Source organism: Paramormyrops kingsleyae, chromosome 10, assembly GCF_048594095.1.
Source record: "Paramormyrops kingsleyae isolate MSU_618 chromosome 10, PKINGS_0.4, whole genome shotgun sequence".
NCBI lineage: Eukaryota > Metazoa > Chordata > Actinopteri > Osteoglossiformes > Mormyridae > Paramormyrops > Paramormyrops kingsleyae.
This window is the reverse complement of record NC_132806.1, coordinates 31,202,228-31,220,132: the sequence shown is the minus strand read 5'-3', so window position 1 is coordinate 31,220,132 and position 17,905 is coordinate 31,202,228.

The window sequence follows — 17,905 nt, the reverse complement described above, 5'->3', positions numbered from 1 at the left end:
CAAAAACATGGTCATGAATTCATTTCACTGTAATTATTTCTAAACATTTAATTTATGAAAATAATAGCCAAGCTTTAGCATCTCTGCAACAATAGTGAAAGGTACATTCATGCAGCACAACGAAAACATTTTATTTTCATAAACTGAATATGTAGAATAAACCTGTGTGCATTTTATTCTATTATCCATCTGTCTTGCATTGCTGCTTATCCAGTGTAAGTTGATGGTGTAATTAACCTGGTAAAATGCATGCAATGACTTATTAGTCATATCATGTTTTATGTATGTTGCTCAAAACACAGTCGCCTAGAAGTTTGAATAGTATGAATGTATTTATAAATATGTATTTAGTCTTAAAGTCTAAAGCCTTTGGGTGTCAATTACTAGAGTTTTAAACATTCTTTATAATGTTTAAATGACTCATTTTTAAATCCCTAATTTCATTAACAGATATTGCTTTTATTGTATTCTACACACATGTATACCTCAGTACAGCTAACACAGATGGTGGAGTCATTCAGCTTTAGGATCCAGGGGAACATAAAGGAGTCTTTTTATGATCATAACTCCTCATATTCTGTTTTTATTTACAAGACACAGCTTGCATCAATGAAGCTGTCAAAGGATATAGCTTTCCTTTGTGTATTTTCTGTATTATTAGTGAGTTTTTCCATAAAGTGAGCAATTTAAATGTATATTACATTGCAAATTATCAAATTAATAGCCATGATTATATTAATTATTAATTCATCATCTATCTGACATATTTATCCAAAACAACTTACAGTAGAGTTAAGGGTTGCAATTTTTATAACATTTTTTATGTTATCGGTATGGTATGTACTGTTTATTGCATGATTTAAATACAGTTTGTTTAGCATTGAATACAGTGACTAGTTGACACACTTCATCTCTTTTTATCATATCTGTAAAGATAGAGAATTTATTAGTGGATAATTTTAAAATGTAAGTTTAAAGCATAAAACTGGGCTATATTATAAAATTATTCATGCTGACAGGACTGTCCATCATATGAATTAATGAGCTTTGGGACAGGCTGCTACATCCAAAGGTCACGTCTCACTAAAGAACCAATTCTTGAGTAAAGAGAGGATGCTGAAACAAAGGAGTCTTGTCATATTACAATCTAAAAAGCATTAAAATACACAGTCACTCTCTGGGATGGTCCACTTCACTCGCAATACGATCCTGCTCGAGCAGCAACAGCACCCTTTCTGCACCCGAGGCTGTGTAAAGGATGGCAGCACTTCTGTTGAGGGATAATAACCTTTCACCCCCCGACTTGCAGGCCTGCTTCCCACACAGACCTCTCTGTGTACAGAGTTTGCATGTTCCTTGTGTCTTTCTTACTTGTGCCCTGGTTTCCTTCCATAGTCCAAAAATGTGCAGTTAAGTGAATTGGTCTAAATTTCCCGTAATGCATATTGTGATCTACAATGCATGTGCTTTCAGGGGCTGGCTGGAGATAAACAGCAACACTGCCCTGGATAAGTAATTAAGGAGCCTTGATGAATAAATGGATGAAACCATTGGCAAGGGGGGGAGACAGAACTTAATAATTTAATTGTAAAGGTGTATTATTATTTTTATTTTTATTTTTTTGGGGGGGGGGGGGACGAATGAAGCCAAATTAAATAATGGGGGTACACACCCCCCCTGGTTCCTGCATCCCTGAATGAACATTTAATAGTAAACAAGCCAATATGAATCGACATTTGTCAGCTATATAAGACACTTTGACTAAAGGAATTTTCCAAGCATCGAAAATATGTAAATCTTGAAATGAAAATTAAATGCTTAGAAAGCTGCACAACCTGATGGACATCTGTGAGCTTACAATTCCCTGCATACTGTTAGAGTCCTCACCTAGAAAATTCCCTTAGTCTAGAGCTATATTTTTAGGAGGTGAAGATTACATCAAGAAGTCAGAGTAATTGCTTTGCATTTCAGTGCTGTGTGTGTCATCTTCAATTTGTATTCCTGGGCAAAAAAGTCCTGAAAGTGCCACAAGTCAAGATTTTATGCATTAGTCATAATTTTGTTAAGCTAAGGTGCTCAGTGGGAGGCCTCATTAATGCAGCACACATGCAGTAATAACAAAACTTATCCAAGTCACTTTTTAGCCCATCATGAATGTGTATAAGGGACTCCCACACAGTGGCTGAAATAAGTTTTCCAAAATGCACATATGTGATGCGACTACAATTTTAGTTGTTCTTAGATCTGCATATACACAGATTCTAGAATCTTCATGTGTGGAGGCTTGGTGATTCATGGATAGAGGTAGCTCAGTTAAAGTGTACTAAGGGCTGGCTAGTTAGCAAATTGACCAACAAGGCCTTTCAATTAAATGTGAGATATCTGAAAGCTTGTTCCACCACAGGGCCAACACAGACAAACAGCCACACACACACACATATGGGCAATTTAGAGTAGCCAGTTGACCTAAGCTGCCTGTCTTTGGACTGTGAGAGGAAACCCACGCATGCACAAGGAGAACATGCAAACTCCACTCAGAAAGGCACCCAGGGTGACCCAGGGATCAAACTCAGGACCTTTTTGGTGTGAGGCAACAGTGCTAACCACTGCACCACCATGCCACCCTGTATATGTATATGTATATGTGAGCTACCTCTATCCATGAATCACCAAGCTTCCACACATGAAGACTTTAGAATCTGTGTATATGCAGATCTAAGAACAACTAAAATCACATATGTGCATTTTGGACATATATACATATATATATGTGTGTGTATTTATGTATGTATGTATGTATGTAGTATATATATATATAAAAAAGCCTTTAGTTAAATATTAATTAATTATTTACATTTACCAGCCATAAGTATGTAGTTAAGGGTATCTTCATTATTTACAAAACCTTTCTAAACATAGCATTTCTAAATGTTTCTAAACATGGGTGGGTTAATGGCTCGGAGGTTAGGGATCTGTCCCACCAATCGCGAGGTTGCTGGTTTGAATCCTGTGAATGCCACGAGTGATCCTACTGTGTCGGGCCTTTGAGCAAGACCCTTAACCTCCAATTGCATCGTCTTGGGTATGATGTTAATCTACATCCAGCCCTGTAAGGACGTCCTCCAATTTACAGGGAAATTCTGGGGTTGGTGGCAGGATTGACACTCCAGCCACCAGCAAAAAAACTCACACTGGTCTATTTTGGACTAGTGTGGTGCTGAGGTATCACCCACTGCATGGCTGTGCTCAGGTTCTCATCCCTGAGGTGGTTTGTCATGCGGCAGGTGCAGAAACACACTGTAATCAGTGCATGCTCCTCCTCTACACATAAATTACTAAAATGGGAAATGATCATAAACAAATCATGGTAACGCTTAAAGCTGTCAACTGTATTGTATGACTTCATAATGTCATGGTATTTTTCTGCTGATAAACCCTTTAAAAAGCTAGCTTTAGCTAATGCTAACATTTCATCAGCTATGTAACCATGTGATTTATTCATGGTTTATTATGCATATGAGCAGTTCAGCTGCAGCTTCTGGTAGAAGAGCGGGTGACATCATCGCCACGAGCTGCGTGCAGGAAACGCACTGTGAATACATGGCCATTTAAGTGCCGTTTTTAGGCTGCGTTGAAAGGTTCCGGATTATTTCTCAGAATAATTCCTGTGCTACACGGGTATGTTTGTAGTAAGGGTGTTGCTGTGGCTTGGCGTGTTTGTGTTGGCCATCGCACGAGGGTCCCTTGCCTTCATGTATCACATAACCACTAAAAAGGGTGGATATGCCAGATTTATTTGTTTCCTGGAAAGGCCTTTCATTTTGGTATCTTAAATATCTAACATAGATACATAAGCAATAAAAGACCCGGATATGTATTTCTGCCTAGTGCAGGGGTGACCAATCTTATCCGCAAAGGGCCGGTGTGTATGCAGGTTTTTGGGATAACCTTTAGGTCAGCTGTTCAAACCCAGGTGTGAGGACTCTTCAGCCAATCAGTTCTCTAATTAGTAATCTAATTAGGGGGATGCAGCGAAAACCCGCACACACACTGGTCCTTTCTGGCTAAGATTGGCCACTCCTGGCCTGGAGTATGATTTCCCCAACCGCAGTTACATATGAGCCTGTTAGCAGTTAGCTAGTGGAATCGCTACACAGGTTTGCCAACTCTCACGCATCTGGCGTGACACTCACGCTTTACGACTGTGACGCACAAAATCTAACGGCGAATGTCTAAATGGTTTAAGGCGATGCAAAGAGCTTTGTAAATGACTGCAGTGCTTCTAAGTGATAACTACTGTACCTCTGCAAGCTGCAGTCCCCTCTGACACACATGACGTTACCAGACCCCATTCACCTGTGTTAGGAGATTCATCATTTGTTCATAATTAACCAATATGTGTAGATACTATAGTCTGATATAGAGCAATTGACCACCCATAAAGCTTTCATCTATAATGCATTATAATGGTTGATATAAGAAATAAGGATGCTTTGTACTGCAATGCTTTATTAATTTTTATACTGAACATACATTAACAATAATACATTATGAAGGTATTTATAGTGCATTACAGATGACCGCTTCAAGTAAAGTGTTACCATAATTTGTTTATGATCATTTTCCCCTTTTAATCATTGATAAATGTTCAAGGTTTTGCAAATGATTAGATAGCCCTTAACTACTTGCTTATAAATGTCTTATTAAGAATTAGTAAATGGTTTGTTCATCATTAACTACTGGCTACTAAATGTATTATTGAGGTTTTGTTAATGATTAATGTTTAACCAAAGGCTTATATATGTGGTGTAACTGAACATTATTATAAAGTGTCACTGTAATTTTTTTTATTGTGTGCGTGATATTATACTGGTAGGTAATAATCTTTCCATTGTTCTAGTATTGCAGAATTTTAAAGCTTTGCACACTGATGGTGGTATTCATCATCAAGGGGCACAATGTCAATACAGAAACCTCAGAATACAATCGTTTAGTAGCTGGGTCCTGGCCATTTTGCTGTATGCATATTAATGAAGACATACACACTGTTTTAGAAACATAAAGCAAAATTAATATTTCATAAGTGTCTGATTTGTTTTTAGTAAAAAAATGAGGAGAAAATAACGTAGATTTTGGGTGAGTCCATGATTGCGGGGTCATTTGTGCCCTAATGACATTATATTTGCCAATAAACAATAAACAAAGTTTAGAAAACACCATTGTACCTTGATATTTAAGCATTAAAAAATTTTTTTAAATCATAATATTTTTAGACAAATGTGTAAATCCATTTAACTTCTTATACTTAAAACATATTGGGCCATGAGTAATTTATTGTAAGTTTTAATTGTGTCCCATACTATTGATTCATCCCGGTTATTTGAATATATTATTGTTATCTGAACCCCTATTAAATATTTGGAACATTCCACAGGACTGTTCAACAGGAAGTTACGTCTTTGAATCTCCCGAATGCCATGAGAAGAAGAAAAGTAAAGTTCTCTCATTAATTCTTTTTTGTTCTGTAGTTTCATATGCTAAGGAGGTACTGCTCAGATTCAAAACTGTTAACGAAATTATGAACTGAATTTATTAAGAAGACAAATAATTTTAGGTTATCGGGGTTGTGGTGAATATTTTACTTAACCGGCCTGGCCCTTTAAGGAGTCACAAAGATGTGGCATAATGCTGTGTGTCTAGCTGGGGTGGCAGGTTTATTGAAAAGCTGCTCGTGTGGTTGTTAATAAAGTTCTCATTTGGGATTTACTTTGTTATTGGCATTCCCGGCTCAGTTTGTCCCTGCACCCAAAGTCCGACAAGGGAAATCAACAGAATGTCCTCATTGTCCACAGGGGGCTCTATTGTGATGATCTAACGCAAAGTGCAACTAACATTTATTGGTGTGTCCAAATCCATTTTTCTATTTTGATGGTGGGAAAAAGACTTTGCGCCAGCGCAAGGCACAAAGAGGTTGTCGTAACTCTTAATTATTCAGAGGCATATGTTGGGCATAACATGCAGTGAACCAATCGGAACGGCGCGTAGTCTCGCCCTTAAAAGGCGGCGGCACATGATCTATGGCGGATTGCTATTACAATGTTATGTTTGCCGACAAGCCGGATGGCTTTTCGCCTGCGGAGACGGACCTGCTTGTGCCTGCGGTGAACATGCGTGAGCACATCATCTACCGGAGCACCACTGCTCCGCCGAAGCCTTTCGAGGTGAAGCAGGCGTGGGATGGAGTAGCAGCGAGCGTGTCCTCGTTTTCTGGCACCATTAGATCATCCGATCAGTGCCAAAGGTAGTAAAATTATGTCATAAGACGGGGAAAACAAAAGCTCGCTGCTGAAGGAGAGTAGGGGCTGGTAACCGGGACATCATTTTATGTTTGTGTGTTTTTTTATAATTATTTTAATTTTGGGTCTGCATTTCTCAAAATATACATAAAAACTGAAGTCTTTGATCTAACGAAACACAACCAAACAGTTTTAAGGCATTTTAAAATGTAGAAAAGACAATAGGACCGTTATTTTTCTACATCTCACAATTGAGATTCCTCACCAGGCTACAGACCATTCAGCTCTTCTGCCAGCTGATCCCTCCTTGCCCATGGTGCTGCTGTTGCCATACACTCCTTTGTTGGCATCGGCACAGGTAGTTCAGCATCACACCTTCTAAAGTCCTCTAATGTGTCCACATTTATGTCCAACAGTCATCCATCACGCATGGTAATATTATGCAACATACAACATGCCACAAAGACCGCCGCAACCTTCTGAGGGCTGTATTGTAATGTTACACCTGATTTATCTAAACATCTGAAATGCATTTTCAGCAATCTAAATATCCTTTTAATTGGAGTATGTGCTTAATTCTCATAATGAACTCAAGCAAATTTTTTTAATGGTACGGTTTGTTCTTTACTTAATATAATTTTTTTCTTTTGTTGTTTCATTAAACAGTATAATTACGTGAAAGGACTAGATGTAATCTGTAATAAAGTGTATATAACTAAAATAACAAAACCATTTGTGCCCCTCGTGGGCATACCTGTGTCATGCGCCCGCAAGTACCTGTGTCATGCGCCCGCAAGTACCTGTGTCATGCGCCCGCACGTATCTGTGTCATGCGCCCGCAAGTACCTGTGTCATGCGCCCGCAAGTACCTGTGTCATGCACCCGTACGTTTCTACAATGCGCCACTGACATTAGTTGTGGTTTTTGTTGGTCAAAAGCACAATGCCATTTTGCTGCCTTAAAATAGCATCAACAATGCAGCCGACCAGGCCTCATTTAAAAAATACCATTTCTGTGGGCGCAAAATTATTTGCTATTTTGACGGCATGCACACATGGTATGACAATGAGCAATGTTCTGGTACAAAACTAGCAAAACCATTTTACATTGTGCTTTGTGCCGGGGGACAATAGGGCCCATGGTGTTACCTGGAGGTTGGGTAGCCATGTTTAGTTTTTTTGCTAATTATATCCTGAAAACTCAACTCCTATTACTTTCAACATGGTAATAATTTAAGGGTAGAGTAAACATAGTAACATAGTTGCCCATTCTATCTTTTGCATATCATCATGGATTTGAGTGTATTGCTATAGAAAATACTATAATGAAATACTCTTAATCATGCATTATTTGAACCCCATTTCCGCTGTGGTTTCCACCATTTTGCATTTGTTTTCTCTTGGTTTATAAAGGTGCATGTGATGTACGTCTCAAATGTCACAGTTTAAATGCAATTACCAAACCAAAACCAACTAAGAGAAATATACAGGAAAGACATCTAATCTGCTTCAACACAAACAAAGATAAACTGCTAAGACAGTTTCCCCGACCAGACGACTGTTTTGTTTCATGAGACCCTAGTTGAGGATATGTAAAGCAAAAGATAAGGAAGCAAAGAATGAGAACGAAAGCAGACACTGCAAAGAATCACAGGAGAAATGTCAAGAAGTACAGAATTCTTCAGATTCAGAGAATCAAAGAAAACATGGAAGACAGAATTGAATAATTACACTGTTTAACAATGAAAAACACGCCACAGAGCTGCAGGTGGTCTCAAAAGCAGGGTAAGACCTTTCATCTCAGAGATGATGTTAGTCAAATGACAACTGGCAAGAAACAGACCCTTACGAGGAAGAAAAAAAGATGCAGAAGTGATTACTTTTGGAAACAGAGATTCACACTAAAAAAAGAAATCACAGAAGACACCTCCATCTGACCTGTTTCGCGCACTGCAACCTGCATCCCTTATGATCCGATACATTAAGGATGCATATAAAGCAACTGCTAATGTAATACTATATGATTCACCTCTATTGCAATGCAGTGCGATGCGACACGATACGGTGCATTACTGGACAGGTCTGCTTGTGTGGGACTGGGCCGAGAGGTTTGATGAAAATTGGCCCCAGATGAGAAACAGTTTAGAGAGGGGAAATCAACATAAATATTAAATCATTGGTCAAAAATCATTGGTCACATTTCAAAATTTCTAAATAATGAAGTCATACGGTCTCTACTATTAATTATATATTACTAAATCTAGTTTTTACAGATGCAAAGAGATGCATCCTAAGTTCATCCAAATTGAATCCAGTGCACATTTTTTTAATTGGGGAAATCGCATCGTGATCTTTTATGCCGGTGCTCTGATGCAGACAGATGAATCTTACCATCCCTAAGTCCAACCAATCATATGGTGGTTTTTTTAAAAATGGGCAACCTACGCACAGCATGATTGGTTGAGGGGAATGTATGCTACTGCTCTAATAATATCATGGAAGAAATAAGATCCCTCAGAGGAAGCTTCAGATGTCGGTGAAGAAGGCAACGGCTCAGCAACCACAACAGCTATTATTTCAGAGAAATGGTGGATAAACAAGGTAAATAGACACCAGTGTTTTTGCAGTTTAAAGTCTAACACACAGGCTGGTGCTTGTACTGTTAACTATGCAGAAAACTTGTGCAAACTAAAATTGGAAAGACTGCAAACTTACAGTATTTCACCACTTGAAGCACTGCCACCCAGCAGAACATATAGAATGTGAGTGATTACAGTCATGAATATTAGCAATTAAGGATTCCACTTTCAATCTGAAGGAACAAAGGATAAATTGTGTCCCATACTGGTTAAAAATTGGACACAGTATTTTATTCTTCACTACGCTATGGGTGATAACCCTACCAGTAATGTCAGTCCCTGTTACAAACAGCGAGGCTGTCAGAAAAACGCCCCAGCAGCAAACGCTGCTGTTGCCATTTTCAAATGTAATGCCGTATGACAAAAAAGTCTATTTTTGTATAACTTATTCATTAAAGCTATATTTCAGTTTGCAGTCCATTCAATTTGTCATCATTTTTAATGTTCTGAATCTGTTTAAGGGCAATTCTAAGGAAATATTAAGCAAAAATGGAGCCTCAATGTAAACAAATAATTATATTTATACAGTGATAACTATTGATATTGACTGATATGGTAGAAAGATTTTATATATTTTCTATATATAAATTTACTTACAATATTTATATATTGTATAATTCATCCTCTAGGTCAGCTAAATCTGACGAGGGGGATCATTCCCCTCCATCAATAATGAATAGGTGGGCTTTGCCTTTGGAAAGGTTGAGAAATCATGATCTAGAAGTCCTTAACATATGACACTGTAAATGCAAATTGCATGTATGGGGGATATTCTGGCTGCATTGACCTCTCCTGCCCAATCTGTAGCCAGTATAATGCAGTTTTGTTAACTGGGTTTTGTTCTATTGAGTATACTGTAGCTGGTTGTGTGGAACTTCACAGCAGGTCCCTTGCTGAAGTTGTGGAAAGTTTCAGAAAGTGTTGCCTGAACGTTGCTAGTGCTTTGTTTCATGCACAGTTATTGAAAGAATTAATTTTAAGATATCCATCCAGAAACTGCATCCATTATCTTGTTCAACATATACAACTGGTATTTAAAAGTTATTAAGTGATTAATGTCTCACTTTTGCTGTTGTGCACAGCCTTGTCACATATAATTAAACTGAATTCAATTTACATGTATAATTTTTCTGGTGTGACATGAAGATCCAAACAACTTGTAGGAAAAAAACAATTACTTTTGGATTTTATTCTAGCTGCTAGCAGAAGCTTTCATCTTGTGATTTTATGAGGTGATTCTGTCCAACATAATGCACAAATTAATGCCTAAATGGTAATCAACCTTGAATTAAAGTCTCTGCACAACTCCGTTCCTTGAAGATTATGCTTGTTAAGGCCAAACTGCTAGAGGGTACACCCAGTAATAAGGTCAGGTGTGGCAGGTCCAAACAACACAGTCTTCTATGTAATGTATGAGAGGAAATGGTCTTTTCAAAAATATTCCTGAATTATCATTCACCATCTACAAAAAAATGAATGTACTAATTCTGTAGGAAAATTCATTAATTAATGATGAGCTACCTGGGAGAATTTCCAGTTTGATTCATTTACTTTATGGTGCACTTAGTCATGTGACGACGACCCTATTGGAATTACACTCATGAAGCATATATGGCTGACACAAAATTGTTAGCCGAGTGTGTTACAAAAAGAACAATCAATGGCAAATCTTAAAAAGTACCTATGATCCATTTTTAATATGAATGTTAACACTCATTAGCTGATGCTGAGTGACTCAACTGGCAGTTGAAGTTTCCCCTTTCAATTGCACTTCTCTTCAACTTTAGCAAGGAATCAGTTCACATTATAATTTATTGACACATCCCAGGAGCCCATACTGAATAAGCAGTGGGAAGATGAATGGATTTAGTTACACAGAAATATTAGAGAATCTATGTGATATTAAGTGTCCCCGATGTTAACACAGTATCTTATGTCCTCAAAAATGGAGCAATTTAATCGATAACACTTTAAATTGACTGCACCTTCATAATGCATTCATTATGAATTCATAAAACAGTCATAAGCAGCATGTATGTAAACCTTAACACCGTAAGAGCTTTAATATACATTAATAACAAATATTATACAATTATACTTTTGCAATGTTTGTTATGTCATGTTATTAATGTATATTAAAGCTGTTAATGTATGTTAGGATGCAAGGGCGTAGATTTGCTCTGGACATTGGTGGGGACCTATGACTCCACCCCCCCCCCCCCCCCCCATCCCCTGCCCCACCCACCAACCCCACCACCCCAACTCCGTCCACGGAATGCATGTTTTTTTTATATGCTGCAAAATGCAAAATCACTTTACATTAATACTAGCGATGCTTCGACTGGTACCTGACAGGATTGCCACCTGATGAAATAGCGTGACAAAAAAGTGAGACATGTCAGTTCAAAACTTTTGCCAAAAACACTAATGAATCACTTACATCCTCAGCCTATCACTCCTCATAATGTTAAATATTAGTATAATCAACATGTATAACACACACACATATTATATGTTATATATAATCAACATTCAGATTCACCTCCTGTGACCTTGCCTCTTCACCTGAACTACAACATGGCTGATCTGCTTCTGTCCCCTAATAAAAAAACATTGAGGGATTCCTTATGAGCATTGACAGAGAATGCCTCAGCCTATTATTGGTAACAATGTTAAATCTCAGGACAACTAGGTATAATAATATCAAGTCATCGTTCAACATCACCTGTGACCCCTTCTCTCCATCACTGTCTGATACACAGCACAGTTGTTTAGGTTCTGTCACCTGACAAAACAGCATAAACACATGCCATTTAAACAGCAATCATTTTATTTCACTTTTTCTGAGTCTTAGTGTGCAAATCTCGAATCAAATCATTAATGTTTGCCAAGTCAGTGAATGCATTTTAAAAACTATTTGTGCGAAGTGGATTGTCTATTGGTGAACTGTCAATAAAATTCTAGCCATGGCAATATTAGTATGTAGCATATCAATTTCTTTCACAAGACTGATTTCTGACAAATAGTCGTCATTAGATTAGGAGAACTGACATGGATCATATTTATACTTTTACATTTAGCTGTTTAATCTGCTGTTAGTTTTAAGTCCGTATTCACAGACTATAGCCTGCCCTGCTACAGTATAATGAATGTGCGTCAAAGCGGTAAAAAAAAACCCACTAGCATTAGCGTTAACTGTTGTCGTTACTTTGATGGACTTTGATGGATTCACTAGCGAACTTGAAGTGACTTACACTTTTCTTTGAAAAAAAGCTCCTTATGTCCAGCTTCTTTTTTTTTGCTGCCGCCATCCTCACATGTGTCACCCAACACACCTTCTTGCACGAGGAAAAAAATCCACTGCATTTGGCGCTGCTTGTATCTGAACGCAGCCACAGCCTCTCACATGATAGCAGGGAAATGCACAGCCAATAAAAATGTTCATATGTGTTTTGGGGGCGGGAGGACTCAAGGAGAGAACGTGATTTATCCCTTTCTGCGTGTCTAGGTTAATGTTCACAGCACGATTGTTTTTTTTTTTTTGTTTTTTTTAAGTTGATTAAATTATTGGTGGGGACATTTCAATGGTCGGAGAATATTGGTGGGGACACATCCCCTCCGTCCACCCTAAATCTACGCCCCTGTTAGGATGTTATGGTATAGTTACATACTGCTTACTGTATGCATGTTCTCAGAATGCATTATGAAGGTGCACTGGATGTTCTGCAAAAGCATAATTAATGTATTATGAAGCTACAGTTAATGTAGAGTGTTACCATTTAATCATTTTTGAGGTTATTGCCAACCTGATTATTTACTAACTACTCAGAGAACTAAACCCTTATTATCCATTTATTCGGGATGAGTTGAATAATGTTACCTGAAGACTGCAAGTCTCTACCAAACAGCAGGGGTGCCAGTAGAGATTGTGGGCCACGTGAAAGCATATTGTATCGGGCCCTCAACCCAGATCAATACAATCATGTAACAAATTTATGGCCCCTGTCACTCAGGGGCCCTTGGAATTATCCTTACCCCCCCCCCCCCCCCCACACACACACACACACACACACACCACACGCCCACAGTACTGCTGCCAAACAAGGTGTTATGATATCTGTCTAATAATCCTACTACAGTGCACAGAAAAGTCTCTAGTATCTGTCATTGTGCCAAAAAGTCAAGTATATGTTCATACAACGTTGTTGTAATAACTGGGCAGGCAGAGGATTCACATATAGGAGCCACAAGTTTATTTCTAGAATCTTGGTCCACAAACAAGCAAAGGTCAAAATCTAGGTGGAAACAAGTAAATGAAATCCAAATCCTGATCCAAATCTGAGGTTCAAACGCAAGCAGAAAATCGTAACGCTAATACAGGCAGTAAAGGGGAAATTCAAATCCATATCTCAAGCTGGAGAGGTAATAAAGCAGGAAAGCACAGCACAAGACATTGTATAGGGCAGGATATTTCAGAGGAATTTACTGGAGACTTGGGAGCTGATTTTAAAAGGGTTCATATGAACAAAACATGTGACAAAGCTTCGTACGCACATTTATACGATTTGGGGATTTATATAAAAAAAACTTATCCTGAAAAAGTTCACATATTTACGAATGGTCCAGAGCAGAGGACATGGAATACAGTGACATTATTTCATTGTCATTTTATTATATCTGACATACAACTATCATTCAGTATCTGTGTTGAGTGACTCACCATATTGTTTTAAATGATATGCCAATATATTTACTGCGTATAAGATAGAGGCCCAAGTGTGTGTCACATGCACCATCATCATGGAAAATTCAGCTTTCTTAGAGGACATTACACACGGGCAAATACAAAGAGAGTATTTAGAGTTCACATTGAATATTTTTCCAGCGTTGATTTGTGGCTTATCGTCATTTAAGACTGACAAGAGCGATTCTGAAGGAATTGTGTGATGAATTGGCACAGGCCCTTGAATGACCTACATTGCAAAATCATGCTGTTCCTGTCCATCTCCATGTATTGACAACACTTGGATTTTTGGCAACACGAACACACCAATAGGAACTGCGAGAATGGGCTGACAGATCAGATGGTAGATGTGCCTTGTGGGACCAGAAGAGACTCTGCTGCAGGGGTGAATGTAGGCCTCTCGGTCACTGCATATGATAGTAAATGGACAGCATGATACATTTATAATAGAAATCTTTGTGGCACACATTTTTTCCATTTGTGTTTTTACCTGGGGGATTCCCCTGACTCGATTCTGTCTGTGTCACATGCTGCATTCTGTATCTCCGTGGGGGATAATTCCCGTCAAGGACATCTCTCCAATTATATCGCATAATCGATTGTTCAAATCAGAGAGAATCCCTGTCAATGATGCCCCACCAGGAGCCAACGCTCTGCATCGGTGTGTAGCGTTACATTGCCTGGCATCTGATTTTAAATCCCAACTTTTGCTGACTACAATAACAGCAGCAGTCACATGTTGGCACACAACAATTTTTCTTTTTTTGTCATACCAGCAGATGAACTACTAAAGAAAATGGTTTTCCGGTCCTCAATCTCAGACACTAAAGTCTGCACTTCACATTCTGAGAAATTCCTTCCCCCTTGTTTGTGGCTTTGTTGTCTCAGGTATGCACATGATGTCCCAGTACATGTCCGTCATGACTGGCTGTGGTCACATCCACTGAGTGGCAAAAACACTATGGATGCTGTGGAAAACATCTTAAATGGGAAAGACCTGCTGTGCGATTGATTGTACAAACAATTTAACAAGAAATCTGAGCTCTCTTTTTCCAAACTGCAGAAAACTAAAGAAAAGAGAAGCAAATTGAACACTGAAATCTATAGAAACAACTGGAATACTGGTTCCAGGAATCCAGGATTTGTGGTTGTCATTTTGTGTCAGTTATGCTGGATTTTTGGGTAAAATACATGAACTTATTTGAATACTTATGTCATTCTTTTGTAATAATGACAAGTTAACCTTGTTTATTTGGTTCTGCTGCAATCAAGGCAAAGTACACCTGAATTTTAATGAGGATCTTTCTGCTGCAGTTCTACGTTACTTTCTTTTCTATAACATCACCAAAGGCAAAGATTTTGAAAGATTTCTTTCATTAAGTGTCTGTCTTGACCTCTATGCTCTCCATTCAGAGTCTAATTTAAAATTCTCCAATTATGCATATAATGATCTACAATGGACCATTCTTCAAAGTGAATGACACATAAGTCTTGGATTTAGGACATTTTCTTTTTGGTGGGTGAAGGAGGGGCTTGGGGGGGGCGTTCTCTAAATTCTGTTTTGGTTTCTTCCCCTGGAGGTAAATATAGATCAATGATCACTGTCTTTGATTTTGGAATAAAGACTAAATATTTTGCAACTTGGTTCTAATACTATATTGAACAAAGGCATGAAGAAATATATTCAAGTTATATATTCAAGTTCTGAAGTCTGGAACTGTAAAATTTTCTTAATGATGTTGATAATGAAGTGATCCTCAAGTATATATAACTTAATGACATGTACATATGTTCATTGATGGTTTGGTAATTTATAATAACATCGTGACTTGATGGAACACATCATCATTAAGTAATTGATGAAGTACATACATAAAATATGGAGTGTGAGTTTGTAGCAAATCCAGATTGTGTGTGTACAAGAATCCAGGGATGCCCTTTTCAGTGTGCCAGTTGCAAACCACAGAGTGGACTGCAGTTTGATCGACTTAAAGCAGAAGGAAACTGCTCAAAATTGTCCAAGTTCCAAACTTCAGGGCCAACTGCTCTGCATGGTTCCATGTAGCTGACATGAGGATCTGCTCAGGGCTGAGTGGCATGTAGCCTGCTGTGCTAAACTGAGACTAGCGCGCTAGCATCTGAGCTGCTCTGTACCCTTACAGAAAGGAGGCTTGAAATTGTCAAAGTTCATGCAAAATAAACAAATAGAGCTCTTCACAATGACTTTAGGTAAAACACCAATTGTCTATTGCATGCCAATAGAAGGTGGTGTTTCCCACCACTCAAACCAGGCATTTGCTTGGGGCCCACATGGTTCAGACACTCCCTGTTGCCCACAAACTGTCACTACTCTAAATAGTCAACAAACATGTTCCTTATCTAGGAGATGCCGAGGCAGCATGTTCTGTTAACCAGCTATCTTCTGACTCCATTGCTTAGTTATTTATTTCATTTTTGAAACCTCTGACGGACCCCGAAGTGACTTTATGAGTGAGGCCCAAAAAAACAGAAACCTGCCCCTGTAGATATTAGGCTATCAATAAACACTTAATTAGTAAAGTGAATCATGAATGCTTTAGTAGTCAGCATTAGTTATATTAATATATTCTCATTTGTGTACCGGTATTATAAAGTGTTACCGTCATTTAGGCGTGTACTGACAGGAAGTTATATTCCTTGCATTCTTTATAAAAAAATTTAAAAAATGATTTTATGCCATTTTCTCCATTTCAAAATGTAGCCATTTTTTTCCGTCCATTCATCCATCCATATTCGAACCACGTATCTTTATCAAGGTTTTTGGGGATCTGGAACCTATCCCAGGCACCAAAGGGCACAAGGCTGTGGTTCACCCCGGACAGGATCCTAGTTCATTTTATTTATTTATTTTGTTTAATTAAGTGATCTGTTTCCAATTATTGATGGAATACCAGCTGCCAGAAAAAAATCTTTAGAACCTCTGCAATCACATGCCTTCAGCCTATTTGTTTCATACTGTCCTTTCCTATCTGTAAAGTTTGTTTGACTCATATTATTCTGACAAAAAATATATTATTATATATTATTATTAATGACTGCATTGGGCTGGCCCCCCATCCAGGGTTGTTCCCTGCCTCGTGCCCATTGCTTCCGGAATAGGCTCCGGACCCCCCGCGACCCAGTAGGATAAGTGGGTTGGAAAATGGATGGATGGATGGATTATTATTATTAATGATTTAAAAATTATACTTAAATTGCACATTGGTCTTGTATCGACATTTGTGTCATGAATGACTATGACAGAGAGGAATATAAATGGTGTAGAGAGACACAAGCAGCACCAGTAGCCAAGTCACCGTCCTGCTACCTGGTTGTATTCAAGCAGCTGAGACAATCAAGCTGTGGAGGGATAATATTTACCGTTTCGCACAGACACATTTGCCCTTGAAAACATGCTACTGTTCTGACCATTTGTTAAAAAAAAATCAATGTGAGGATTAACACAAAGATAATCATAAGGGTTTACCAAAAAGCAAGGTCATTTTCACACTGGTAACTTACCGAATTCTTTCCATAAAAAAAATTAAAATAAAAAAAAAAACTGTTGCACTATGAATTCATTACCATCAATCATCAATCTTTGATCATAATCCTTTATGTGTTGTTCTTATGTGCTTAATCTACCGCTTGGATGACAACAAAGACCCCAGCTGTCAGTTCACCATGCTGCCAGCTTTCATTTGCAATAATTGCCCTGGGAAATTCTACCATAATCCTACTTGTAACCTTACACTAGTCTCATAAGAGAGCAAGAGAAGGATAATCTTTACAAGGATTATGAAATGACCATTTAGTGCCAAAATTTTATCACCATATACTTTTTGTTAGTATGTAATATGTAATGTAAGATATATACATATAGCATGTTAATATATACGCAGTGTGTTTATACTCAGTTTTATGCTCATTTGAGAATCGCACATTAACACAGGACTGCCTGTGCAGTGTTGCAGTGAGGACGACATCCGCGACTTAAAATATTATGATAACATCAACTATGTAGTTCACGCCACATCTCAATACAGACGTGAGCAGTTTACAGCTTACAAAAGTTTAGATGCATACAAGTATTTTCTGGGTGGTCAAGCACACAGGACTGATGTGTGGGAAATTCCCAGAAAACATCACTTCCTAATCGTATTGCAGGTGAGAGTTCTATCCTAATCTTATCAATCCTGCAAAGACGAG